The sequence below is a fragment of the Macaca thibetana genome, chromosome 20, assembly GCF_024542745.1.
Source record: "Macaca thibetana thibetana isolate TM-01 chromosome 20, ASM2454274v1, whole genome shotgun sequence".
NCBI lineage: Eukaryota > Metazoa > Chordata > Mammalia > Primates > Cercopithecidae > Macaca > Macaca thibetana.
In genome coordinates this window covers 51,319,591-51,347,529 of record NC_065597.1, presented here as the reverse complement: position 1 = coordinate 51,347,529, position 27,939 = coordinate 51,319,591, and the positions used below count along the sequence as shown (strand labels likewise).

Genomic DNA, 27,939 nt, shown 5'->3' with positions numbered 1-27,939 from the left:
TCCTGCCTCCCAAAGTGTTGGAATTACAAGCATAAGCCACTGTGCCCAGCCTGAGAGAGGCTTCTTGATCAGCTTGCTGAGTGCAGTGCGATGGGCTGGTTTCTCTGCCAGCCAGAGATGAGGCTGACGTGGCAGCAACAATGCAGTTTATAAAAAGCCAAAACTATCCCACATCTCCATGTGTGCTGCTTCTCTAGGTGTTAGGGAAGATATTCATGATATTGGACAGTTGTTGACATATATATTGATTCCATGTCCGGACAGAAGCCTAGCTAGTCCAGGCCACTTTCTATATTCCAGTTGTGAAACCATCCAAGTTTTGGATTAAACACAGAGCCCTGACCTAGACAGGAGGCAGAGTGGTAAGGTGTGTAAAAATATGGATTTTTTTGTCTATGGCCATACCACCCTGAACGTACCCGATCTCGTCTGATCTTGGAAGCTAAGCAGGGTCGGGCCTGGTTAATACTTGGATGGGAGGTTTTGGCATCAGAAAATTTTAGGTTTCAGTCCTGGGACTCCACACGCATCAACTATTACTTGTTGTTTTATTTTTATTCCTATCCTGACACAGTCATTCACGAATTCTGAGAATTTGGTCAGGTCATTCTTTACCACCGAGTTTTTGTCACGGGAACTTGGGTTTGATAATACTGTTTCCAGAATGATCATGAGAAAAAAATGAGCTAAGAGTTATGATGCTGTGGTAGCTCCGGGAGACCTGGGGGCAGGACCGGTTTCATGGTCACATGGCCTGAACAGCCACAGGGGCCTGCACTTGGAAGGGTCCCATCCCGTGCTTGGTTTAATGGTCCACTGTTGCCATCTTAAAATTCTTAAACATTTTTGAACAAGGGTCCCCACACTTTATTTTGCAAGAGGTAGTTTTTTTTTTTTTTCTTTTTTTTTTTTGAGACAAAGTCTCACTCTGTCACCCAGCAGGCTGGAGTGCAATGGCATAATCTCGGCTCACTGCAACCTCCAATTCCTGGGTTCAGGTGATTCTCCTGTCTCAGCCTCCTGAGTAGCTGGGGTTACAGGCACGTGCCACCATGCCCAGCTAATTTTTGAATTTTTAGTAGAGATGGGGTTTCACTATGTTGGCCAGGCTGGTCTCAAACTCCTGACCTTGTGATCCACATGCCTTGGCCTCCCAAAGTGCTGGGATTACAGGCATGAGCCACTGCGCCTGGCAATTATGTAGTTCTTTCTCCCTGGGAGAGCCGCTGGATTTACTGAAGCATCAGTTCCAAGAGAAGGATGCTGGCCTGAAGGAGCTGGCCCATGAGGGGCTGTTTCCTGGTTGTTCACCACCATTTCCACATGCAGTGTCAAAAGAAGTGAGTTATCCACTGGTTTGATTTTTGAGAAACCAGGATATGTCCTTTCTTAACCTCACACCTCTGCACACACTGACCTGTTTGCTGAAAAAACACCCGTCCCCTGAGCACCTGTCAATACCAAATTCCTAGTCCCCCCATCGTTCGCTCTTTGAGAGCAAGACCTGTCCAACTTGTGAGTGTGCGACATGGCAGCATGGGCCTAGGGATGTCTGTAGGTCCAGGCTTCCTCCTTTCATGTGAGGTAGATTTTTGTCTCATCTTCGTGTGATCACTGGGTATGGTGGTGAAGAATAGACCAGCATGCCTAGGTTCACATCCTAGCTCTGCCCATCTCTAGCTCCATGATTTTGCGAGAGTTACATAAATACTCAATCCCTTAGCGTCTTCACCTGTAAAAAAGGAAATAGCTGGGTGTGGTGGTACATACCTGTAGTCTCAGCAACTCTGGAGGCGAAGGTAGGAAGATCACTTAAGCTCAGAAGTTAGAGGCTTCAGTGAGCTATGATTGTGCCATTGCACTCTAGCCCAGGCACCAGGTGAGACACCGTCTCTAAAAAAGAGAAAAAAATAATGCTAAAATTGGTTATATTCCTAGATTAATGATGAGCTGCAAATAAATCAGTGCAAAGCACCTGGAGCCATGGCTGGTGCATAGCAGGTAGTCATATTTGTAATTATTAGAAATATTACGCTTTTTATCCTTCTATAACCCAATTAAGTAAGACCTGTAGAGCCCATCAGAACCAGTTTTGTACTTCTCCTGGGAACTTGCTGGCTGTACTCACCGAGGCACCATACACCTACTCACCTAGGTTGAGTCTCACTCCCTTCAACCATAAGAATTCTAGGAGTGAGATCTGGCATCTGCCGGAAATGGTATCAGTTCATAGAACAAATATGGCCTTGAGTCTTAGAAACCCGAGCTTGAATTTCATCTCTTCTACATACCAGCTATGTCAGACTCCAAGTTATGAAAACTCTTTAAGTCTTATTTTTCCCCTTTAAAAAGAAGATAATAGTGCCTGTTTAAAGAGATCCTTCCTCCACCAAAAAACATGAGCTCCATAAAAGCAGGGGGTTTTGTCTGCTGTATTCATTGCCGCATTCCTCAGACATTGCCTAGCACGTAGGACATGCAAAAGAAATATTTGTGAAGGATAGAATTGTTGAGAGAATGAAAGTATTGGATTTATGTAAAGTACCTAGTGTGGAGATGGGCATCGACAGAGCAGACACTGGGTAAAACCATGGCTATGGATGTTACTGAGGTGGCTGTGGGTCCAGCCAAGGCTCCATTCAGAGCGGGACTGCCTGCCTTGGGCATGTTGCTGGGTTGAGAAGTGATTTTATATAGCAAGGGTGAGCAGAGGAGCTGAAGCTGAAATCCAGGCACATGGCCCTGCCACTCTCCACCCCAGGAAGAACCAGAGAAAGAGATGGATACAGATCATTCAGTAGCTCCCAGAAATGTGGCACCAGGAAGGATCCCAGCTTACACTCCTGTGGGCCGGAACGAGGCTCCCGGCTCTGACTCATTTCTATTGGAATAAGCTTAAAATCCTTGTGTGACTTAGCTTGTTCTAGGAGGACATTTGTATTCCAGCCAGGGAGGGGGCTGGGAAAAGCTGGCACACACTGAAACACACTCCACTCCAAAGGCAAGCTTGATTATCATTGCACTTATTTTGACTAGGCAAGTGTTAGATCCTAATCAAGCAGAGAGGCGCAAATTGGTCCCAAATTAAAAAACCAAAAGGGAAGAAGGATCATTTAGAAAGCATGTCAATAGGAGCCTTGGCCTGATATACCAGCCGCAGGGCCCAGCAGAAAGAGGGAGGCGTGGTTTTAAGACTGATTCAGATTCAGGCCGAAAGTATTCTTATAGTAAATTAGGAAAACGTGGCCCTCGCTCAGGCATTCTCTTTACATCCATGGGAAGCTGTATATGAGGTGGGACCCACTCATTAAGATCTGAGCGTCAGACTGCGAAGGTAAGTGGAAAGAATACAGGTGTCTGGGTGCAGTGGCTCACACCTCTAATCCCAGCATTTGGGGAGGCCATGGTAGAAGGACTGCTTGAGCTCAGGAGTTTGAGACCAGCCTGGGCAACATAGTACGATTCCCGTTTCTGACAAAATATATATTAGCAGGCAGGGCATGGTGGGTCTAGCAGGCTGGGCATGGTGGATCACGCCTGTAATCTCAGCATTTTGGGAGGCCAAGGCAGGCGGATCACCTGAGGTCAGGAGTTCAAGACCAGCCTGGCCAACATGGTGAAACCCTGTCTCTACTAAAAATACAAACATTAGCTCGGCCTGGTGGTGGGCACCTGTAATCCCAGCTACTCGGGAGGCTGAGGCAGGAGAATTGCTTGAACCCGGGAGGCGGAGATTGCAGTGAGCCGAGATCACTCCACTGTACTCCAGCATGGGTGACAGAGTGAGACTCTGTCTCAAAAAAAAAAAAAGGAAAACAAAACAAAATATATATTAGCCAGGTGTGATGGTGCACTTGTAATTCCAGCTGCTTGTGAGACTGAGGTGGGAAGCTTGCTTGAGCACAGAAGTTTGGTGCTGCAGTTATCCATGATCATGCCCCTGTGCTCCAGACTGGGCAACAGAGTGAGACCATAAGAAAGAAAGAAAAAGAGAGAGAGAGAAGAAAGGAAAGAAGGAGGGATGGAAGGAAGGAAGGAAGGGAGGGAGGGAGGGAGGGAGGGAGGCTGTATAATTGAGCAGGCTTGGATTTCACTTCATGCTGCATTGCTTGCAAGCTGGGTGATCCTATCCTCTCAGAGCCTCAAGTCCCTCATCTCCAAAGATAGTATGAAGGCTGGGGCGTAGTCAGGATTATTTGAACAAAGAAAGGAAATGTGGTTGGTAAGAGAACACTTTGCATATAGTATTGCTTAACCAATATTCTCCCAGTCCACGCCTCCACAATCTGCAATTGAAGTTCCACGATCAGATTTCAGGCCCTGGGTGACCCCAGGAAAGTCCATGTGGACTGCAATAAATGAGAGAGTCTCACCTCTGATTGCTTTTTCTCCAGGATCTTCCTGGAGTCTCTGCTCTCAGGCTCTGACATCCACAGGTTTCTGGGAGGAGGACAGAGCAAGAGAGCAACTAGATGAAGGCAGGGTAATGGGCATCCCAATATCAGGGCAAGAGTATAGTGGGTTCTCACCATATATGGTGGGCATCACTGCAGATGCCCAGTGACCGAGGCAGCATTTAAGGGAGCTGTCGGTGTGGATGACTGAATGGCCTCTTCGGCATCTACCACCGAAGCCTGACCACAGCGCCTTACATTCACCATCATCTACAGTCAGTCATTCAATACACAGTGACTGAAGCCCACTTTGTGCTAGGCCTGTGCTGGCCTGAGAAGGTGCAAGTCATGGATCCCGCTCTTATGCTATGTGCCATACAGAGCAAGTCGGCTTTCCTTTCTCTTTCCAGACCCCTTGAGAATACCCCAAATTACCCTTTTCCCTATTCCACATGGCTTCCAGGTTGCTCTCTGTCCTGGACCCTTGTCCAAAAGACATATTCTAGTTCATCCATTTCTTTGTTAATGTGTAATCCCTAAAACTGGAGGTGCTCCATGAAGTGGCAGGGGTGGGGTGGTCTCACCAGCATGGCGTGAAGGTTTTAGATTACAGATGTTTGTTGTCTCCATAAGGAGAACTGATTAAGAAAAAAAAAAAAAAAAACACTGATGTGAGTTCAAGACCAGCCTGGGCAAAACAGCAAGACTACATAACTACAAAATAATAATAATAATAATAATAATAATTAGCTGGGTGTGGTGGTGTGCACCTGTAGTCCCAGCTACTTGGGAAGGTGAGGTGGGAGGATCACTTGAGCCCAGGAGGCAGATGCTGCAGTGAGTCATGATCGCCCCACTGCACTCCAGCGTGGGCAACTGAGTGAGATCCCATCTGAAAAGAGAAAAAAGAAACAAAAAACTGATTTTAACCTCATCATCTGCCCATATCTCTTTGACCATCTCTATGAAAGACATTGATATAACTGTGCTGTGAACAATTTTAATGAACTCAAATCACAATCCCCAGAAATTAGCAGTGGTACAATTTGGTTTAGGTAGGAACAAGCCATGAGTGGGTTACATTCTCAGAAGGAAGAAAACCAGTGTTGTAAATGTGAAGTGGAAAGAGACAGTTGTCAAAGGAAATGTAGACGTGGCAATTATTGGCTTGGTCTCTACCTCTTTCTTCTCTCCTCGCTGATACTTTGAGAGTGTTTGACTTCAGAGTTATCATCTATACATGGACTGGTAAACTAACTTCTCCAGCCCAGACACATCCTCAGTGTTCCATATTTTTACACCCAACTACCTCTAAATAATTCCTCTTAGATGTTTCAAAATATCCCAAACTGAAGCTGTTCTCTTCACAAATCCCTTGGCTAAAGCTGGTTCTCTTTCAGAGCTACCTCTATCGGTGAAGTCAACAATATCCATTCTTTTGCACAAAACACAAACTTAGGAATCATTTGTGATGCTTCTTTCTCCCTCAGTCTCCCACATATAATTAACCACTCACCTATGGATTGTAATTTTAAAAGTCACTTGAGTCTGTCTACTTCTCTTCTATCTCCTGCCAATACCCCAGTTTAAAATCCCATTTCTTTCATCGGAACTCTCAAGGGTATCCCACTTGGTCTTCTCGCATGCAATCTCTCCCTCACACTGCAGCCAGAGGGATGCTTTCCTAACGCGCAACTGATCACATTATCCTGCCATTGACTCTGTGTTCCTAGGTACATACTTAAATCTCTTGGTGGTATCTCCTTGTTCCTATGATAAAGATGACACCTTGGAGCTGACAGTCACGTCAACTCCCCATGACTAATTATGGGAACTGTGAGTACAGGAAGAGTCCTTTCTCTAAGCCAAATACAGGGCTGTTATCCGCATAAGAGGTGTGGATACTGGGTAGGTAAAGACAGCAGGTGTTCACTGAAAGTCTGTCTCTGCAAGGGAAGCAGCCTCTAAATGGAAAACCTTGCGAGAAATAAACAGTTGTTCAAGGATCCATACAGGTGGACTGAGATAGTGATTTTAGCAAGAGACTAGGAGGCCAGGTAAAGTTATAGTTATAGAAAAGCTACAACTGAGTGGAATCAGGACATGTGTACCAAATTTGTATCAGCCCCGTTGAGATAACACTGGCTGGTGAGGCCAAGGCACTCAATATACACACTGCAGCTGAGCATGTCTATTCATGGATTTGGGGAAGCTAGGGCTGACAGGAGTTTGGCATGACTTGGTCATAATGAATTTCTGTTGGTTTCTCCCTGCTCAAAAACCATCTGTTTATAATGCCTTCTAGAACTGAACTAGGGTTAGATGTGACCCTGCCCACTCTGTATTTCCTGGGATCCAGCATTGATGGTTAGTCTTGCCTGAAATTGAGCTCATTTGTCTGTATCAGATCTCCTGGTGTTTTTCTCACCCACCTGCCCTGGATTTTTGTTTTTTCTTTCTTGAAGTTCAACTTTACCTTATCATAGATGCCTCCATTTAAGCCACTGATTGAAATTCCGAGAGAGAAAGGAAAATTAGGTGTACTTTCTTCCTATGCATTCCATCTCTCTTGTATCTCCAGAGATATTAATCAAGCCAGGTCACTCCCCTGTTTAAAAGCTTCCAGTTTTCTGCAGACTAAAGTTCAGGTGCTCAAAAGTGGCATACAAAATGCTTTGTAACATAATCTGTGTGTTGTAGGGTTTCTTGGCTGCAGACACAGAAAATATCTAGAATAAAAGGAAAGCCTTAAAAAGAAAGCATTGGGAAGAGCTCATAGGATGTAAGGAGAAACTGAACAAAGAGGTCCTGAGAAAGAACTGGAACTGGATAACTGGATGGAAATTCAGGAAATAGGAATGAAGAGACAATGTCTTTAAGACCTGGTGACCAACATGAACCAGCTCCAAGACTTTTCCTTCAATCCCTCCATGACTTAAATTAATAGAAACCCTCCCGTTGTGTGACTTCTTGGTGTGGGTACCAATCAAGGTATCTCACTTCCCTTGGGTAAAAGGCAATGTTCTAAGCTCGGCCCACTTGAGTAGGAAGAACAGTGACATTCTTAAGCCCATGCACAGAGCATTCTTGTCTCGCGCCATATACCTCAAGAGGTCTCCACTCTAGTCCTTCAGCTGCCACGTGCCTTTCCACGAGATAAGGAGGCCACAGGCCAAGGGTACATACCTTCCAGCACCTGAATCCTTCCTCTGGACCTTCATGTTGCTTGCATAGACTCCAGACTTCTCTACTCAAGTTGCCTCTTTCTTGGACCTCTTCTCCTAAGGAGAGGCTGTGTGCTAATGTTTAAGGAATATAAAGCCTATTTATTGTCCACTGATCTTCAGTGTGAGTGTTGTGTTGTACTCACACACGTGGAAAAAACCACTCAGAGTAAGAGACAGAACTGGGAGTAGGAAGAGAAGTTGGGGCAGACAGAGAGTTGGGATTTAAGAACCATAAGTTAGGAGCCAGGTCTTCCCATGCTGCCAATTTTGGCAAATAAATCTGAGAAATAGACGATTCTAAATCTAAACTTGACCTTCCAGGCCATTATGAACATAGAAGGAGAGTATATGTTTCACTGAGCAGTTTGTTGGATTGCTTTGTAATTTTCAGATACCTAGGTATGTGGTATATCGCCTTTCATTGGCGCCATTACCCTGGCCCCTGCAAACGTGCTAGATGGATCTATCAAAGGGAATTAGGGTGCTGCTACTTGAAGAAGGGGCACAAGAGTGGTCCACGTGATACTGACATGCTGTTTTCTCAGATCTGGTGGCCTGCCTCCCACATGGTCAATTGCCCCAGTGCTTCCAGTCTTGCTTCTAGGGTCTTTTCTCAGCAGAGTAGCCAGAGGGATCTTTCTAAGCATATAACAGATCAGGCCACTTCCCTGGTCAAAAGCCTCCAATGACTCTCCCTATCTCTCAGAAGAGTCAAAGTCCTTCATGTATTTCCCAAAGCCTTACATGATATGGATGCGTCCCAGCCCCACTCACTCTCTAACCCCTCTCCTGCCACCCTCCTCTGGCTTCCTCTGCTCCATCCACATGGTCCTCCTCACTGTCCCTCAGCTAAGTGAAGCACAGCCTCTGGATCTGCCATCCCAGTGCCTGGAATGCTCTTCCCCAATTGTCCCTGTGGTGAGTTCTCAGCTCCTTCAGCTCTCCACTCATGATGCCTTCTATGACTCAACTAAAGAAGAACCCTATTCCCCAGCAGCATATTCTTTCCACCTTCCCTGCATTATTGTCCCCAATAACACTTGTCATCACACTGTGCATTTTACTTGCTGATTTGTATACTGCCTATCTAGACAGACTAGAATAAAATCACAAGGGCACCTGAGCCTATAGCCGTCACATCTGTACTGCAAGCGCATAGAAGGGTCCTGAACTCAGAGGAGGCATTTCCCAAATGTTGAGTGAATGAATGCCTGCATGCCCACGCCCTTGAGCCTCTGCTCATGGTCCCTCTCTACCTAGGATGACAGGATCCACTTCTCCAATGGTTCTTTCTTCAAGGTCTAGCTCAGCATTGCCTGATCTTGGTGACATCAGAGATAAGGCAACACCTTTTACCTTATCTCCATTTGACATCGCTTTTTGTCCATCTCACCACAGCAGAATTCTGCACCTTCTTTTGGGTACTGCCATCATATTTTACATACACTTCTATAACAATGCACACCCTATTAAATTACTGTCCTGTTTATTTTCTTTTAAAAAATGTATATAAGAAGTACATGAATACATTCATATTATTAAGCATAGGTAAAGTGAAGATGTCCATTACACTCTAAATCGATCTTTTCCTGCCAGAAGTGATCTTGCCTGGGAATTTATTTACATATATAGAAATAAAAATGCAAAGTTTTATTTTGAGTGTGTGTATGTGTGCTTTTTTATCTATGTGTTGTTACATTTTCTATTAAGATTTGCAACTTCTCCATGAAATACTTAGGACAGCTGTCCATTTTATTTTATTTTTATTTGTTGTGGGTGCATAGTAGGTGTATATATTTATGGTGTGCACGAGATGTTTTGATACCAGCATGCAATGTGTAATAACCACATCATGCAGAGTGGGGTATCCATTCCCTCAATCATTTATCCTTTGTGTTACAAACAATCCAATTACACTACTTTAGTTATTTTGAAACATACAACTATGTCGTTATTGACTAGAGTCACCCTGTCATTCTATAAAATAGTAGGTCTTATTCATTCTTTCCATCTTTTTGTACTCATTAACCATCTCCAGCTCCCCACACCCTTCCACTACCCTTCCCATCCCCTGGTAACCATGCTTCTACTCTCTATGTCCATGAGTTCAATTCAACTCATGGACATTTTATACCTATATATATTCTCCATTTCAAAAAACTTCAGCATTGAATTACATAGAATTGCATGGTGATTTAGTTAGCCATTCTCCATCTTATGGATATTTAGATGGTTTTTATCATTGCAACAACGTCTCAGTGAATGTTCTTATACTGGTCTCTTAGTGCAGATATATTTCTGTAGACTAGATACCTAAATGGGAAATAGAGGATCTGAAGAGTACAGATTTTAATCTACCAATTTGCCCTGTAAAAAGCCTGCAGAAACAACACTTCCATGAAAGCAGAATGTTTCCAGTGTTTTTACAGTCTGCATATTTACTGGGAGAAAATGTCTCATTGAAGTTTTAGTTTTTATTTCTCTGATTATTACTGAAGTTGAACATGTTTGTGTCTATTTACCGGAAATTAGATTCTCTCCCTCTTTGACTTGTCTGTCCATATTTGGAGGCTCATTTTTCTTTCCTATTGCTGTCAGTATCTTTCTTTTTCTTTTTCGAGATGGAGTTTTACTCTTGTCTCTTGTTGCCCAGGCTGGAGTGCAGTGGCGTGATCTCTGCTCACTGCAACCTCTGCTTCCTGTGTTCAAGCGATTCTCCTGCCTCAGCCTCCTGAGTAGCTGGGATTACAGGTGCATGCCAACACGCCCAGCCAATTTTTTGTATTTTTAGTAGAGATGGGGTTTCATCACATTGGCCAGGCTGGTCTCGAACCCTTGACCTCAGGTGATCCACCCGCCTCTGCCTCCCAAAGTGCAGGGATTACAGGCGTGAGCCACCGCGTTTGGCCTGCTGTCAGTATCTTTCTGTGTCTCTGTTTGTCTTACTTGACTGTGAACACTCGTGGGGTGTTCATCACATTTACCTCAGGTTCCCACTTCCAGGACACACAGCTGGTGCTTAATCAATGTTTGTTCAGTTGCGTTATGGAAGTCATAAGTATTACCCTTAACATAGTTGTCACTGTCATCTTCATCATCGTCACCATTTATTTATACTTACTGTATGCTAAGCACTGCCTTAAGAGGTATACATACACTGTCCCTAATTTTCATATTACCTCACCCAACATGGTCACTATTGGTGTCTCTGTTTTAAAGATAAGCAGCTGAGATGCAAACTACCTAGGCTGCTAGTACACTGAGCACACTCAGCTCAGGGGAGGTGAGCTTATGAAGCTAGTGCTTCTCCTTCACAGCTGTGGTCTTCATCCTGGCTACATGCTGGAAGCACCGAAACAGGCTAGGCAGGGTGATTCATGCCTATAATCCCACTATTTTGGGAGGCCGAGGTGGGAGGATCACTTGAGACAGGGGTTTTAGAGCAGTCTGGGCAACATAGTGAGACCTCGTCTCTATAAAAGCATTTTTAAAAAATCAGCCAAGTGTGGTGGTGCATGCCTGTGGTTCCAGCTGCTCCGGAGGCTGAGCTGGGAGGATCGATTGAGCCCAGGAGTCAAGGCTGCAGTGAGCTACGATCATGCCCTGCACTCCAGCTTGGGCAACAGACTGAGGCTATGTCTTTAAAAATAATAATAATAATAAATAATAAATTTTCAAAATAGAATTACATAAACATCATTTTAAAAGATTCCTTTATTCCAGCCCTACTCTAGGCCAGTCGATTCAGAATCTCAGGGAATGGGTCTGCAGAAGTAACATTAAAAAAACAAACCAACGAAAGAAAACCCCCAAAGCCTGTAGGTGATTCTGATGCACTGAAACAATGGGAGCCATTGGTCTACATCAGAAGTAAGGAAACTTCTTCTGTGAAAGGCCAGATAGTAAATATTTTAGATTTTGCAGGCCATGAAGTCTCTGTGGCAACTATTCAACTTGGCTGTCGAGACATAGAAAAAAATAAATGAGCGTGGTTGTGTTTCAATAAAACCTTATTCACAAAAACAAATGACGGCCACATTGGGCCCATGGACTGCAATATTGGACTCTGAGCCAATAGCACCCAAGAGTTTCTATCATAATACTTTAACAAGTCTGCAATTTAAGACTGTCCCAGTCAAAGCATGATCTCTGATCACATTAAGCATCATGGTCGTTCTCCATGGACAATGGCTTAAGAATCCTTGCCCAATCTTGAGAGAGTCTGCTTCAGTGGGTCTGGGCCTGGGAGTCTGCATTATAATGCAGGTCATTATGATGTAGGTAGCAGACCTTATGGACCACACTGGAAGAATCACTGATCTACTGAAGCATAATTGTTCCTGGCAAGCAGCAAAAGCTTGGCTGAAGAAGCAGAACTGGCTGTTATTCAAAAATCCTTTAAGATCACAGATAGACATTCTGTGTCCCCCGCCTGCCTTATGTTCCAGCATCCTGCCTCCAGGGTTCTGAAACCTTTCACACCCCAGCATCAAACCCTCCCAGGCTGAATGTTGACAGAGAAGAAAGAAAGCTATCCCTCCACTTTAACTCTGAAATTAGTCAAAGATCAAAGTCCTTGTCTATTTCAAAACATTGGAAAAGAGAGTGACTGTTTAACCACCTACATAATAAAACTGATGCTGGCATTTCTCTCTCTCTCTCTCTCTCTGTGTGTGTGTGTGTGTGTGTGTGTGTGTGTATTTCAGTAGCTGGCATTTCTCTGTGTGTGTGTGTGTGTGTGTGTATTTCAGTAGTTGTAAAATGGAGCGTCCATTCTCCTGTCATCAGCTTTAACGCTATGTGGCGGTTGAATGCAATCATTTCTGTTTCCCGACCTCTTTAACATCCATTATTTCTCTGTTGTCCGCATCTTACAGTCACAATCCTTTTAGTTGTTGATGACTTGGCGATTACCCGGGCTACCGCTTTAGGATTACATCCAAATGCATCTGAACAGTTGAATTTACTTACTGCTTTCCTCCTAAAAGCTTTTTAACATGATCCAACTGGGATGGTTACATCAGGAGAATCATTATTTGCAGCTCTCTTTTTTGGGAGATGGAAATAAATTTCCCAAAAGATGAAAGCAAACTGTTCAGTGTAGATCTGCAGTGTGACTTTTTCTTCTCTTTCCTTTTTACATTCCGTTTTCACAGTTTTCCTCAGGAATGACTCTTCTCCTGGGAAATAGGAATGTTTTCAATTGCACAATTGAGTCAAATCAATATTTAGAGTGGTTTGAACTTTCAGCCTTTTGCTGGATTTTGGCAGTATCATTTTACACTTAAATCCCTTTTCCCAGGTAACCTATAATATTAATATTAAACATTATTCACAGCTTTCTAACACCCCCCCAATTTCACTCAGCTATCAGCAAAACAAATAGTACCCAAGAGTTAAAAAGTTGCTATTCTTCTTCTAAAGCACAAGCACTTTTATGTTAAAATGGTATTGCTGTATGTTCTCAATATCTGTATACCTACCTACCTGTGCATGTAGTAGCTTTCAACATTATAATTAGACATGGAAACCGCACTGTGCAAGCATAATGCACCCACAGAGATTTGTAAAGCAGCTGTGACAAGTGCACGCTATGGCAAAGCAACTTTACAATAGCTAGGACAAATTCTACAATCTATTCATGGAGGGTTTCAAATAAAAATTGTGTAGAAGAATCTGAATCCTTTCATGCAGGAGGATTGCACAGATGATGAAATCTGTCATATCTCTCTGGTAGAGTTGTTTGAAGAAACATGTTGAATACTGGAAGGCTAATAGCATGGGGAAGCCACTCTTGTTGAGTTGAAATCCCAGCCTAGCTGCTGTGTGATCTGGGGCAAGTTGCTTTACCTCTCTGAGGCTCAGTGACTCTGTTACATTATAGGAATAATAGGAAGACATTCACATCATGACGTTCTAGTGGGGATTAAGTGAGGTCCCAGATGTCAGGCATCAAACACAGCTTCCTCATGTGAGAATTGTAACCACAGTGTAATGATGAGAAGGAAAAGAGATAAGCAATCATTACCAGGGAGCCTCTCTGCAACTTGCGCAGCAATTACAATCTTCCCTTATGAACTGGCTCGGTTAATAGCATCTACGTTCACTCAGCTATGCTAGTAAAAAATTGAGAAGCTATACTTTAAACCCCCCCCCTTCTTGCACCCCCACCTTCCATGATTAATTAGTCCCCAAATTGTGCCATTAATCCTCCCAAATAACTTTCAAATTCTGCCTCCCCCTCTTCATCCTCCCTGCCACTACCTCAGCCCAGGCCCTTACTAGCATTTATCTGGATGAATGCAAAAACCTCTTAACCAGTTTCACTATCTTCAGCTAGGATCCTCCATGAATCATTACTAGCCATATTTTGCAGAATAAAAAATTGAGGCACAGAGAAGTTTGACAAATAGCCACAAATCACACAGCTGGTAAGTGGTGTCGCTGGAATCCCAACCCAGGCAGTCTGGTCTCAGAATTTTCTGCTCGATTTTGGAATAGTGGGTTCACTGCGTTGTGTGGATAAAGACACCCAGCGGTGGCTTTAGGCCTCATGTTTGTACCTCTGGTGAGTCTGATTTCTCCATTGACAAATCTTTCATCAGAGCTGTTACTTGATTCTGCAAGAGCTTCAAGGAGTAGCCAAGGGACCACTGCGCAGGAAGAGAGAAGGGGAGGAAAAGGGGGAAGCCGTGGAGCTTTCAGCCTCACACCCCCATTCTCTGGAGAGGGGAGAGGGGCTGGTAGTGGAAATAATAATTGATATTTCCTATGTGATGAAGGCTTTACAAATATCCCCGAACTATGAATGTTGGCATAGCTTCTGGGTTGGTGAACACATCTGAGTGCCAGGATCATGCACCCCAACTACATGGAGATGGAAGCTCCTGCACTTGGGTCCTTTCCAGACCTTGTCCCATGCATCTTTTCATCTGGCTCTTCCTCCCTTTCCTTTATTATGTCTCTTATGAATAACATGGTACATGTAAGTTAAAAAAAATAGGAGGGATCTAGATTAGGGATGGGCAAGCTAGGGATACACATCCATTTCAACATTCCAGGAGTCTAGTCCACTGGATGCGGCCAGGCAGGGGGCATTTCCAGGTTAGGATGATGCTTGGATTCTGGTAGGAAGCAGGCTGCTTACTCAGGCAGATGTGATGTTGTAGGACCACATTGTCAGTCATCCATGTCCCATTAAAGGATACCATCTGATGGAAGCTAGGACCCAGAGCTTTATCATGTCCTGTGGTCTCCGGCACCAGAGTGGCAGGGAAGGTAAACTGAGACACTTAAGACCCAGGAAAGGATTGACTGCTGACTAGTCTACAAATCTCAACGCTCTCCTGGGAGACTGACAGTCGTCTGTGCAACCATGATTCTGCAAAAGACACTAAGAGCCCATGCGACTGTGTAATTTGTATATCAACCTGCTCTAAAGGCTGTGGGTGTAGCACTAAGAACACATCTAGAGAGCCTGACATATTACAATCCTGGCATTTGCTTGCTCAGGGTCTACCGTGGCATTTCTCAGCTGTGTCTGAGAGATGTCAGTAGCTGTTACAAGAGATGAAAAAGAAAGGCAGGGGGTAGCATCATGGGGAAAAGTATGAGGAAAAAATTGACCTCTACCCTTTCTGAATTTAAAAAGGCAGCATGATATCACTGTCTTTTGAATTCATAATGCATCCTAGCATTAACGTTCTGGAGTAAAGAATTCTTCTGTAGTTTAATTTAATATATTCTTGCCTGTACTTATTTGACAAAAGAACTGCTTTTACCCAGAAGAGCCAGAACATATTGAAAACATTATCCCTTGGGAGTTGGTTTGGGAAATACTAATTTAGTTGAATGTAGCACTAGAACTCGCAGTACATAAGAAGGCGGAAAATGAGCAGGCTCACCAGTGTAGACTGTCCACACTGGTGGATTTTACCTGATTCCCAGGATTCTCCACATTAGATTCTGAGCTCTGCTAACGTAGGCACCATGTCTATCTTGTTCACTACTCGCTTTTCCTAAGCCTTTGATGGTTGATTTTTTTGGTATGTCCGACACCTTCTTTAAGAACAACTATTCTTCGGCCGGGCACGGTGGCTCAAGCCTGTAATCCCAGCACTTTGGGAGGCCGAGACGGGCGGATCACGAAGTCAGGAGATCGAGACCATCCTGGCTAACATGGTGAAACCCCATCTGTACTAAAAAAATACAAAAAACTAGACGGGCGAGGTGGCGGGCGCCTGTGGTCCCAGCTACTCAGGAGGCTGAGGTAGGAGAATGGCGTAAACCCGGGAGGCAGAGCTTGCAGTGAGCTGAGACCCGGCCACTGCACTCCAGCCTGGGCGACAGAGCGAGAATCCGTCTCAAAAAAAGAAAGAACAACTGCTCTTCACGAATTTTCCATCTCTCTTAACATTTTCATCTTCTTTGCTGTTTTCCTGTACTTTTATAACATCCCAAGTTTTCTCTCACATGGGTTATATTTTCATGCGTTGAAGCTGACCTTTTCCTTGACCACATTTAATGCATATTTTAACTCTCTTTATTTTGTTTTCTACACAATCTAGCTTACCACAAACAACTATTTATTCATTTCAGTCTTTTTTTTAATCATTTCAGCTTTATTTTATATTACATCAAAATTACATTTTTGAAACTTTATGGAGACCATAAAACATTCACTTTCAAAAAATTACCCTTGTTGTCTATAGTATCTTCTCCATAGGCATATTCTACCTGTGTCTTACAATTTCTGTAGCCTTCTTTCTTGCTGCACAAGTTTTGGCTGTGCTTATATTTCCTCATGTAAGGACAGGAATTATTATTATTATTTTGTGAGACAGAGTCTCACTCTGTTGCCCAGGCTGGAGTGCAGCGGCATGATCTCCGCTCACTGCAACCTCCGCCTCACAGGTTCAAGCGATTCTCCTGCCTCAGCCTCCTGAGTAGCTGGGATTACAGGCGCTCACCACCACACCCAACTAATTTTTGTATTTTTAGTAGAGACAGGGTTTCACCATGTTGGCCAGGCTGGTCTCGAACTCCTGACCTCAGGTGGTCCACCTGTCTCGGCCTCCCAAAGTGCTAGGATTCCAGGCATGAGCCACGGTACCCGGCCCAGGAAAAAGTTTTACTCAGTTCTGCTGTTTGTCTACGTTAGTGTTTGTAGATTCATCTTTATTTCCCTTCTTTATTTACTTGTGGACCCTTCACTTCACTTCTGATTGCTTTTAGAACCTGTCTCTTATATCAGTGAGATTTACCACTCTGAACCAGATTTTTGGCATCTTGGAAGATGTTTAGCCAGTGTGGCTCTTTAAGACTCAGGAGGAATTTCCTATCTCAGCTTCATGTTGAGAAATATTTATGTGTGTGTGTGTGTGTGTATGTGTGTAAACATTACGCAATACTTACTGGGGTGCTAGGCACTATTCCAAAGCCTTTTACATTCATTTAATCTGCACAGTAACCCTCTGAGATTAGTACTCTTAGTATTCCCATTTGACAGATGAAGAAATGAGTCACTCTAATTCATCCAACATCGTACAACTAGTAAGTGTCTAAGTCAAAATTTAAATGTAAGCAAACTGGTGCTGAAGTCTGTGCTGTTAACTAGTACAATATGTTTCCTTTTCATTCCTTTCTTGCAAAAAAAAAAAAAAAAAAAAAGAGTAAAAAGCTGTAGCTGCCTTGATTTACCTGTTTCTGTGGTTTCCTGCTTGAGAGAATGCATGTGATTGCTATGTTCCACCACTGGGCATTGTAGTCCTGCATAAGCGTAGGAAGTACTCATTGGGTAATTAGGGCAATGGAGGGCTAAGTTGCCATGAGCACCTCCTCAGAGTTCTTGCATGATGGAGAAGCCTTCCTGCCTCTGGCTGACACAGGGTTCTCGTCTCTAAGCCCCTGTAGGTCAGAAGTTGTAGCAGAAGTGCCTGGCCTTATTTTTCTGCATCAGGGATTCTTCCTTTCTTTGGTTAGTGAAAATTCCTCGAGGGCCCAGAAGATTTCGATCAGTACTATTTTGTTCCCAAGACTGCAGCAACCTTTCATTTATTGGTGTGTGTATATGTTCATGAATATTCCAGTGGGAAGTTGGTGGAAAGGGAAGGTAGTCATTTGGCAGTTGGTGTCTTGCCCAGGAAGTCTCCCTTATCTAGTTTAATCCTTAAAACAGCCTTGAAGGATGCTGTTATTAACCCTGCTTTCCAGGTAAGAAGATGAGAGAGCCCAGAGTGCTTAAGAAGTCACCCAGGTCACACAGCTGGCAAATGAAAGAGACAGAATGCAAGCCGGGATCTCGTCTCCAAAGCCCTGTTTTCTCAGCTATTACTCATTTCCTTCAGTTTCCAGTCAGTTCATTTTAATTCCTTGTACTTAATTCAATCTTATCAAAGATTCATTTGCTGAACTCCTATTATATGAGTAAGATCTGGACCTTGGACTCAAGAAGTTCATGATGAGAAGCCAAAGGTAGAAGCCGGTGATAATGGACCATGAGTGGCGGAACAGACTGCAGGATTTGGGCAAAAGTGGAAATTCTACTTTTGTGCATGGTTTGAAAACGTCTGGTGATGAGGGCACTCAGAGCATTGCTTGAGGAGAGGCATGACTCCTGCTCCAACCAGGTGTGAGGCAACCACCTGAGCAGTGGCAGCGCCACAGAGCCTGGAAGTCCAAGATCAAGGTGTCGGCAGGGCTGGCATTTCCTGAGAACTTTCTCTAGGCTGTCACATCACTGCTTTATCCTTGTGTCTTTCCATCCTCTTCCCTTTGGGTGTCTGTGTCTTCATTTCCTCTTCTGTAAGGACACTGTTCAGATTGAATTCCGGCATAGCCTAATGACCTCATTTGAACTTAATTACCACTTTAAAGGCCGTGTCTCCAAATACAATCACAACAAATGAATGTAGGAACAAACTTCAACACATGAATGTTAGGGAGGAAGCAATTCAGTCTGTAATAGTCTAGAACCAATGGCAGGCCCAGGTGGCAACATGAAAAAGGATAGATTGTTGACCATATAGCACAACTCTTGGAATGTTACTTAAAGGAGTTGGGACGTAATTCTTCCTCTAGGCCACCATTTACCTGCATGGAACATGCAACACTGAATATGTGTGTGGTTGTGTGTGTGACACAATTTTAAGTGGTACTAGGACACAGCATTCGACAACATTGAATCCCAGCTTGGTGCAGTGGTTCATGCCTGGAATCCTAGCAATTTGGGAGGCCCAGGTGAGAGGATCCTAGGCCTTGAGAGGATCCCGGGAGTTTGAGACCAGCCTGGGCAACACAGTGAGACCCCCATCTCTATTAAAAATTTTAAAAAAAAATTAGCCAGGTGTGGTGGTGCATACCCGTAGTTTCAGCTAGTTGGGAAGCTGAGGTGGGAGGATCGCTTGAGCCCAACAGTTCAAGGCTATAGTGAGCTATGTTCACACCACCACACTCCAGCCTGGGTGATGGAGTGAGACCCTGTCTAAAAAATAAAAAATTTAAAAAAAACATTGAATCTCGCAGCAAGAAAGTCCTTCTCTTTCCATTTTTCTTGCAATTCTTTAAGGAGAATGTGTTAGTTGATCATACTACGTCTCTTATAACTCTCTGCCTTTTGTTAATGTCCCCTATTGAGAAAAAACAGAGATAAGAAGCCTTGAGAAATAATGATTATCTAGCTAAAATTGGAGACTACTGTTTTGTTTTCATCTTATTGAATTTTTATGATTGCCTTTTATCTATGGCAAATGATTCTGGGCTTCTGCTTGTGATATTGACATAATAATTATTATCTTATTATTTCCTTATTTTCTAAAGGTAGTCATGTGTTTAAAAAGTGAGTTAAAGAAAATATTGAAAAAAAAATACAGTAAGTCCTATAAGTAATGACACATATTAGGAAGGTGGGATGGAAAGCTAGAAGGCTGGAAAGTGCTGCTGTGGGTGAAGGCAAGGTGAGTGGGGAGAAAAGTGGTGGACCTGCTGGGAAGTCATCAGGAGAATGATGTAGCTGTGAGTACATGTGCCCGTGCGCATGTGTACTGGTTGCCGGGGGGCGGGGGGGAATGCGTGCCTGTGTGTGTGTGTGTGTGTGTGTGTGTGTGTGTCCTTGAGTGGAAAAACACAGTTTGTCCTCTGCTTTCACATCACAACGATCAACCCACAAGAGGTCTGTGACCCTATATGTGGGTTGTCCCCCACACACCAAGCAAGCAATCAGTTGTGCAGTGGACACCAACTGCACGGCCACCAATTCCATTCTGACACCCTCGACCTAGAGATAGCGTCAGATTCCACAGCTTGAGGCTGAGCTCAAGCCCCAGGTCATTTTACCTGTGCCTCTAACTGGTTGCCTATAAATTGGGATTCTCACAATCCCCTCCTTTAAGTCTGATTATTTGCAGGAGCAGCTCACAGAACTCAGGGGAATACTTAGGTTTACTGGTTTGTTATAAAGGATGTTACAAAGGATACAGATGAAGAGGTGCTCAGGGCAAAGCATGTGGGAAGGAGTGAGGAGCTTCTGTGCCCTCCCTGGGTGCACCATCCTCCAAGAGCTTCCACGTATCCAGCTGTTCATGAGCCCCTGAACCCTGCCCTTTGGGTTTTTAAGGAGGCTGTATTATGTAGGCATAATTGGCCCTTGGTGATCAACTTAATCTTCTGCCGTCTCCCAGCTGAAGATTGGGAAGCGGGGCTGAAAGTTCAACCCTCCAATCCTGCCTTGGTCTTTCCAGTAACCAGCCCCATCCTGAAGCTACTTAGGGGCTGCCAGCCACCAGTCCTCTCATTAATATACATAAAGACATTACTTTGGAGATCCTAAGAATTTTAGGAGTCGTATGGCAGGGAAGAGGTAGAAGACTATATATATATATATGTGTGTGTGTATATATATATGTGTGTGTATATATATGTATATATATATTTTTTACCATGTCACAGTCCTCATACCCTGAAATCATCCCATAAGCTGAGATGAATTAGTAGGATTAGATAGGCCTTTGTTTTCACTTTATAAGCAGGATTGAAAATGTCCACACACTCTTAGGTGTGAATTACATAATGGCATGAATTATTGTTTCTCCAGAAGCAAACAGTGAATGATAAATAGTTACTGAGCACATTTCATATGCCAGGCACTGTGGAAAGTACCACAGCTACCATGTGGGTTAAGACAGACGGGGTCCCAGCTAAGTGGTCAAAGACTCGCATGAGACTCCTTCCGTACCACTCACTAACCAGGCACCCTCTGCCGAGCGGTTTGAGCTTCTTGAGCCTCAGCATTCTTATGCATCCAGCGGACAAAGCCATACCCCATGCATATTGCCCTGGTGATAAATGAGCTGAGGTGTATGCAGGCACTGCCAATTGTGTGAAGGCATGCATCCAGTGTTATTACTGTCAGCCTTACATTCCGAATTTCAAAAGTGCCATTCAGAGAATCCTTGCTTTGATGGCCCCCAGAAGCATGTGAAAAATAGAGCTTCTACTCAGAAGGCCTAATTGCATAACTTGAGCAATTTAGCTGGAAATGTTAAACACTGTCTGCATCCCAGAGCTGGAATGGAGGGAACCACGTGGACAGGAGGTCAGGGATCTCCTTTAGGCAGCATTGAGTTTAAGGAGACTGGCACCCACTGTGTTCATCCGGAGAGGTGTGGTGGATTAATATAATGCAGACCCTGAGTTTTAATAACGAGCCCAACAAATGTGCAAGGCTCCAGGGAAAATAAATGAAAGGAAACTCTAAGTCAGACTTGGTTCCTCCAAACACATTTGCAATCTCCCTTCCTGTGGGGGTGGGGAGTGGGGCGAAAACTTTAGGTTAACAAGTTAATGACACCTGCCTACTGTGCCTTTAATTACCCTGCAAACCTCAAGCAGAGACTGACAACTACTAGAGCCATATGCAGATTTCAGGGCTGTCTACACACAGATAACACAGCCTCCTCCCACAAGCTTTCCTGACAAAGATGAGCAGGATTCCAGGAAGCCCACCTTCACAGGGCAAGTGAAACTAGTAATTTTTTTTTTCACAAGGTGTCCCTTTTAATCTTCACAACAGACCCTGAGAGGTCAATATTATTGTGTTTATTTACCCAGGGGGAAACTGGCTTAAAGATATTAAATATGTCAAAGATCACACAGAGAGACCAGAGCTCCAGTCTCTCTGGTCAAGAACCTAGGTTCACCGCAAGGATTTCATGCAGCTGTGGAGGGCCCCACTCACTCTCCCTCCTCCTCCCTCCTCTCATCTTCCCTCCCTCTCTTTGATCTTTCTCTAATCTCTTTTATTGCCTCCCTCTCTGTTTTCTGTTCTCCCTCCTTCCTCCCCACCCCATATACTTTCTTTCTCTCTTTCTTTTTCCTCTCTCCCTTTCTTTCCATTCAATTTCCCTCCCATCTCTTTCTCTCTTTCTTTCCTTCCTCCCTCCCTTCCTCCCTCTTTTCCTCCCTCCCTCCTTCCCTCCCTTCCTTCCGCCCTCTTCCCCAAGGCAGTTCATAGAAACCGGAACCCCTCTTTCCGAAAGTCAGCCAGGAACTCTAAAAATATTATTCTGACCTGCTGGGTAAAGTACTAGCCATAAAGAAATCATTGACTATAGATCATGAGACTCCCATTCCAGAGAGGGTCGTGTCCCACACTCACAAGGAAGGAACACTGCTCAGAGAGGCCAAGAAAAATCTAGACAGAGAGGCCTTGCTGCCTGTCCCCACTCAGTCTATTGGCATTCCATTGGACCCTTTATGTCCAATCCTATTTCCACTCGGTTGTCTACCCTTTGTTGAATCTAAGCATGAAAATGGACAACTTCTTCTGTATCTTTGTGTTTTCATTCTGAATACTCCAACGTAAAAAAGTTATTCTTATTACTTTTTAATTATTATTATTTTCCTTTGCAACAGTCTCATTCTGTCACCCAGGCTGGAGTGCAGTGCCACAATTTCGGCTCACTGCAACCTCTGCCTCCTGGGTTCGAGTGATTCTCCTGGCTCAGGGATTACAAGAGCTCCCCACCACCCCAACCGGCTAACTTTTGTATTTTTAGTAGAGGCGGGGTTTCACCATGTTGGCCAGGTCTTGAACTCTTGACCTCAAGTGATCCGCCTGCCTCAGCCTCCCAACGTGCTGGGATTACAGGCATGAGATACCATGCCTGACTCCCATGTATACATGTTAAATGCAGGTGTTGTCTTTTCTCCTAGGAATCTGCCTCGTATCAGAGAATCTTAAGGGAGCCAAGGGCTTTGTCCCCAGCTGTCCTCACCAGGTCTCATGCTCCTTTGACTCTGAGCTGGGATATATTTCTGTGCTCCTTTTTGCTCTCTGTGCTTCTTTGCTGTCATGTGGGGACCTTCATCTCTGCAGATTATTCCTGGTTTAAGGTGGGGACTTCCGATTTACTAAATGTCTGCTTTGTCTAGCTTCTTTAACACTGTTCATCTTACATATCATATGTTGCTAGCTGTCTTCAGACAATTCCATGAAGTTTATTGGAAAAAGTGAAGTGAACCGCAGGACAGGACACCTAGTGTCAGTCCTGGGTCTCTAGGTTGCTGTGTTACCTTAGGCAAGCCCCCTCCTCTGTCTAAACTTCAGAGTTCCCAGCTGTAAAAGATATTCTCCCGAGACCCTTTCAGCTCTGCCATCTGCATGTAAATCCTGATACATAAGACGCTCCCCTCAACAATCCACGATGACTATGTGGTCTTTCTATAATGATCTGTGAGAGCAGGTGGAAGTCTAGGGTCTCCAAATTTATAAGAAGTAAGTGAGATAAGTAATTTTGAATGCTTATCACAGCACTTGGAAAAACTAATTAATGTTAATACTTGCTGCAATTATTATTTAGCATGCACCTCCAATGTCCTAAAAACATCACACAGAGAAAAATAAACAGCGACATCCAGAAGATTTAAACAATAAGGTCTCAGGAAAAAAAAGCAGATCCTATGATGATGTTTATAACATCCTGATGGAGAATTTCAGAACGAAGTTCAGAATGAAGGGGATTGTTCTTTGTCATGAAGACCAAATTTAAGGCTTCAGGAAGTGTGGTTCTGATCATCTGGGGACAAGGAGATCTTGATTTTTGGTTTGGGACTTTCATGTATGTCCCTGTGCACGACACTGGTCAAATATTCACCACTCTGGACCCAATTAACTTGCCTGGAAACTTCAAAACAGACTCTAACATGTATATGCGATTTACATATACATACACATATATATGTGTATATATATGTGTATATATATAATACAACAGAGTCTAGTATTTATTTTCTTATTTTTTCATTACTTGTATTACTATTTACTATGGATGTCTTGTGCAAGTGTAACAATACCACCATTTTGTGGCAGTTGCAGTAACAAACGCCACAAAACCTCCATAATTTTAAATAATTTCTCACTCATAAAACATATCTATCATGTGACAGCAGAAGTGCACTACTCCACAGAGGCATTCAGGGATCTATGCCGGGGGAGGCTCCCTTATAACACAGACTTCTACCACCACAAAGACAAGGAAAAGGAAAGCTTGGCAGGAAATGCACCTGCTCTTAGAGTGACAAACATCACTTCCTCCTACATGTCATTTGTCAAAGCAGGTCATATGGCCATGCCTGAGATTTAGTAGATGGAGACAATCCTACCAGGTGCCCTGGGCAGGAGAAGCAAATATTTGTGAAGGGTATCTCCTCAGGGTATAAACACAACACCATACCTGACCGGCTGGATTTGTGTCATAATGTATCCTCACTTCCATGAGAAAGAGAGAGAAGAGAGTAGAAGAAAAATAATGCATTAAGATTCCTTGTTTTTCACAAGGAAGCCAACTCTCCTCCATTCAAATGAACTTCCCCTCCCAATTGACTCAGTTTACCTAACAAGGCAAGAGCTAAACATCTGTTTCCCATGAATCCTTCTCAATTTCCATCAAGGGGCCAGGGAAGTAGCTGGTTCAGTGTTAGAACCAGTGGCCGGTAGACCAGGTTGGAAGCTTTTGAGAACTATTGGTCAGAAAACAATTGGTGCAAGAGGAATGGCTTGCATCATTCATTCAGCAAAATGAAATGGGAAGAACAGAACTGGGTGCTGGAGTGGGTCAGGTGGGTCAGCACCAGGTCATTGTTTTGGTGGTAATTACCCCATCAGAGTCCAAAGTTTCAAGAGAGTCTCTGAGCTGAGGAGTGGGATTGTGGCTATGGGTTCCACCAACTCATAGTCAGGATCAGGGGGCACAGAGGCGTTCTGGGAGCCATCGCAAGGCAGCAAAGCTGTGTGTTTAGACAGTGCTCTTTTCTCTAGTGTGAGATGGATGTTTCCAATTGCTCTTTACCTACCTTTGACCACAGAAAGGTATTTTCGTTTCTCTTCAGCAGAGAATCTTGACTCCTTGCTGTCTCTTTACTGGCCTCTGAAGTCATGGGCATTTCCAAGCGCTGGACTAGATGCTCTATGGGGAACTGACAAAAATTAGATCTGATTGTTCTATTTTGTTCTTATGACATTAAATTCAGAGTTACCCAGCACTGCCAGATCACCATTATCTTTTCTTAAATTTGATGAGTTGTTTTTTTTTTTCTGTCATCCCAAATTGCTCTTTAATGTGAATCATTCATGAGAGAGGGTCAGGGCTCTCAGCAGGGAGGCAGCCTGCTGAGGTCAGAGAGGAAGGCACAGGATTTGATGTTAGACTGGCTCAGCCCCAAACCTCAACTCCGGCATTGAGAAGATGTGTGGCTGTGGCTAAGTGATACAGCCTTTATGAGGTTCAGTTTTCAGCTAGGAGGATAAAGGAGATGATATTTGTAAAGTACTTTACTTTGCCTAGCTCACAGCAGGAACTCAAGCAATGATCATAATTAGGAAAATCTGGGCACTAGTAGGGGCAATTCTGACACTCTTTTTGGGTCATGGTGGCTGGGAACTGAGGGGCACAATGACTTGGTGGGCCCAGGGGCTATCAGGGAAGACGTCACATGCACCTGCTGCTGGAATTATGGCGGTAGCATAGCTCTGGATGTTACTCACTAATCTAGCTAAAGCTAGCGATACTCACCAACCCTTAGTTTTGAAGAAAAGTTTCCTCCATAATAATCCTCAGACTTCTTATTTTAAAGTCCTCAAATCCAGTAAACCTCTAGTCCCTATCCCCTGACTAAATGCCTTCTACTCTGTAGAACCATTGCATGTGGGTGCATATGGAAGCTCTACTTTCTTTCCTCTCCTCTTAAGTGTTTTTGGGATAATATGCTGATATATTGTAGCTCACCTTGGCTGAATATACATTGACCAGAAAGAAGTGGTGTGCTAACCCCCTGATAGATTTGATTCATTTGGGCAGTGAAGCTTTGCAGTTTGGGCCAAGGGTTCTCAATGACCTGGCTTGTCTGTCGACATGCTTCAGGCTCACTGGGCATTTGATAACAATCTCCTCAGGGTATAAACACAACACCATACTTGACCAGCTGGATTTACATCATAATGTATCCTCATTTGCATGAGAAAGAGAGAGAGAAACAGAGATAGAGAGAGAGAAGAATGCATTAAGATTCCTTGTTTTTCACAAGGAAGCCAACTCTCCTCCATTCAAATGAACTTCCCCTCCCAATCGACTCAGTTTACCTAACAAGGCAAGAGCTAAACATCTGTTTCCCATGAATCCTTCTCAATTTCTATCAAGGGGCCGGGGAAGTAAGTGGTTCACTGTCAGAACCAGTGGCCAGTAGACCAGGTTGGAAGTTTTTGAGAACTATTGGTCAGAAAACCATTGGTGCAAGAAGAAAGGCTGTCTTCAGCAGAATGAAATGGGAAGATAAGAACTGGGTACTGGTGATTTGTTTTATGCGACCACCAGAGCAGGCGCCAGAGAAAAGGCAAGTAGGCGAGGTAAAAAAGAAACGTTATTAGCTAGCCAATGTGAAGGAAGAAAGGGCGAAGTTTACCGGTTTCCGGCGGTGGAGGCCGAGGAAGTTGCTCCGGCGTTTTTGGGCCAGGTTTCTAGGTTCGCATATGAGGAGGGGCCGAGGAAGTTCGCGCCGCGCGCCTGCCGGGATCGACTTTTTTGTTTAAGGCTTGGGAGTGGGAGGGCAATAGACGGGACACGGGCGTGTTGGGGGCGTTTTTTAGGTGCGGCCAGGTAAGTTTTGGTTTCCTTGATTGGACGCCATGTTGCGCCTGCGCAGTTGGTTTGTATTTTTCCCGGGCGTGGGCTGCATTTTCCCGCGCGCGGGTAAGTTGGTGATGAAGAACCCGGAAATGCGCCATCTTAGTCGTCTTTATCCTCTCCCCCCGTCCAGACAAGTGGAGTGCGTCAGCACCAGGTCATTATTTTGGTGGTAATTACCCCATCAGAGTCCAGAGTTTCAAGAGAGTCTCTGAGCTGAGGATTGGGATTGTGGCTGTGGGTTCCACCAATCCATAGTCAGGAGCGGAGGGCACAGAAGTGCTCTGAGAGCCATTGCAAGGCAGCAAACCTGTGTATTTAAACAGTGCTCTTTCCTGTAGTGTGAGGTGGATGTTTCTGACTGATCTTTACCTAATGTGTGCACACTGGTGGGTGCTATTAGCGGCCTCTTACACGGTAGACAGAGTTTCTCCCTGCCGCTGCCCTGCTCCCAACCTCCTAAAAAATCACAAAGGACATCATTGTGTTTACCACAGTAATGAACCATGACACATAGGTGTTTATCTGTTGTTTTTAAAAATTTTTCATGACAATGCAGATCAACCTATCCTCAGCTCAGCATTCTCTGTTATGTAAATATCCTAGCAATGACAAGTTCAACATCTGTATCATTATTATAATAAAATGTATACATATTTATAATTGGATAGGTATACTTTGTGGAGTAGTTCACATTATATTTTCATATTTAATCTTCACTGTGACCTTGTAAAATTGGTCCAGGTTGAGCATTCCAAATCCCCAAATTCAAAATCCCAAGTGCCCCCAGATCTGGAACTCTGAGTGTCAACGGGATGCTCAAAGGAAGTGCTCATTGGAGCATTTTTGGATTTTGGATTTTCGGATTTAGGATGCTCAGCCAGTAAGTACATAAAGGAAATATTCCAAAATTTGAAAATGTCCAAAATCAGAAACACTTCTGGTCACAAGCATTTTGGATAAGGGGTACTCAACCTGCACTTGATAAGTCTCTGGGAGGTTGGGTAACTTATCTAAGCTTATCCAAGACTCTCTGCTAAAGAGGAGAGCAAACACCTTTCTGTGGCCAAAGGTAGGGTCTTTCACAGGTACTTGGTTCTCTTGCCCAGGGCACATGGTAGGATCATCCCCACATGCTGAAAC

At 44.0% G+C, this 27,939-nt stretch overlaps 1 protein-coding gene and 1 long non-coding RNA gene across 4 annotated transcripts in view; one reads left to right on the top strand and one right to left on the bottom strand.

The window, feature by feature from the left end:
• The window catches only part of HS3ST4 (heparan sulfate-glucosamine 3-sulfotransferase 4), a 441,164-nt gene that overhangs the window by 337,586 nt on the left and 75,639 nt on the right, over positions 1-27,939 (top strand). The window lies entirely within an intron of this gene.
• On the bottom strand, positions 995-26,951 carry LOC126944411 (uncharacterized). 3 transcript variants are annotated; one of them, XR_007722046.1, is made up of 3 exons: positions 26,576-26,951; positions 24,971-25,093; positions 995-1,893 (listed from the first exon to the last, which is right to left on the bottom strand). It is a non-coding gene; the product is annotated as an uncharacterized LOC126944411 (long non-coding RNA). The 3 variants fall into 3 exon arrangements; XR_007722047.1 differs by lacking the exon at positions 995-1,893 and adding an exon at positions 4,232-4,440; XR_007722045.1 differs by lacking the exon at positions 995-1,893 and adding an exon at positions 11,589-12,801.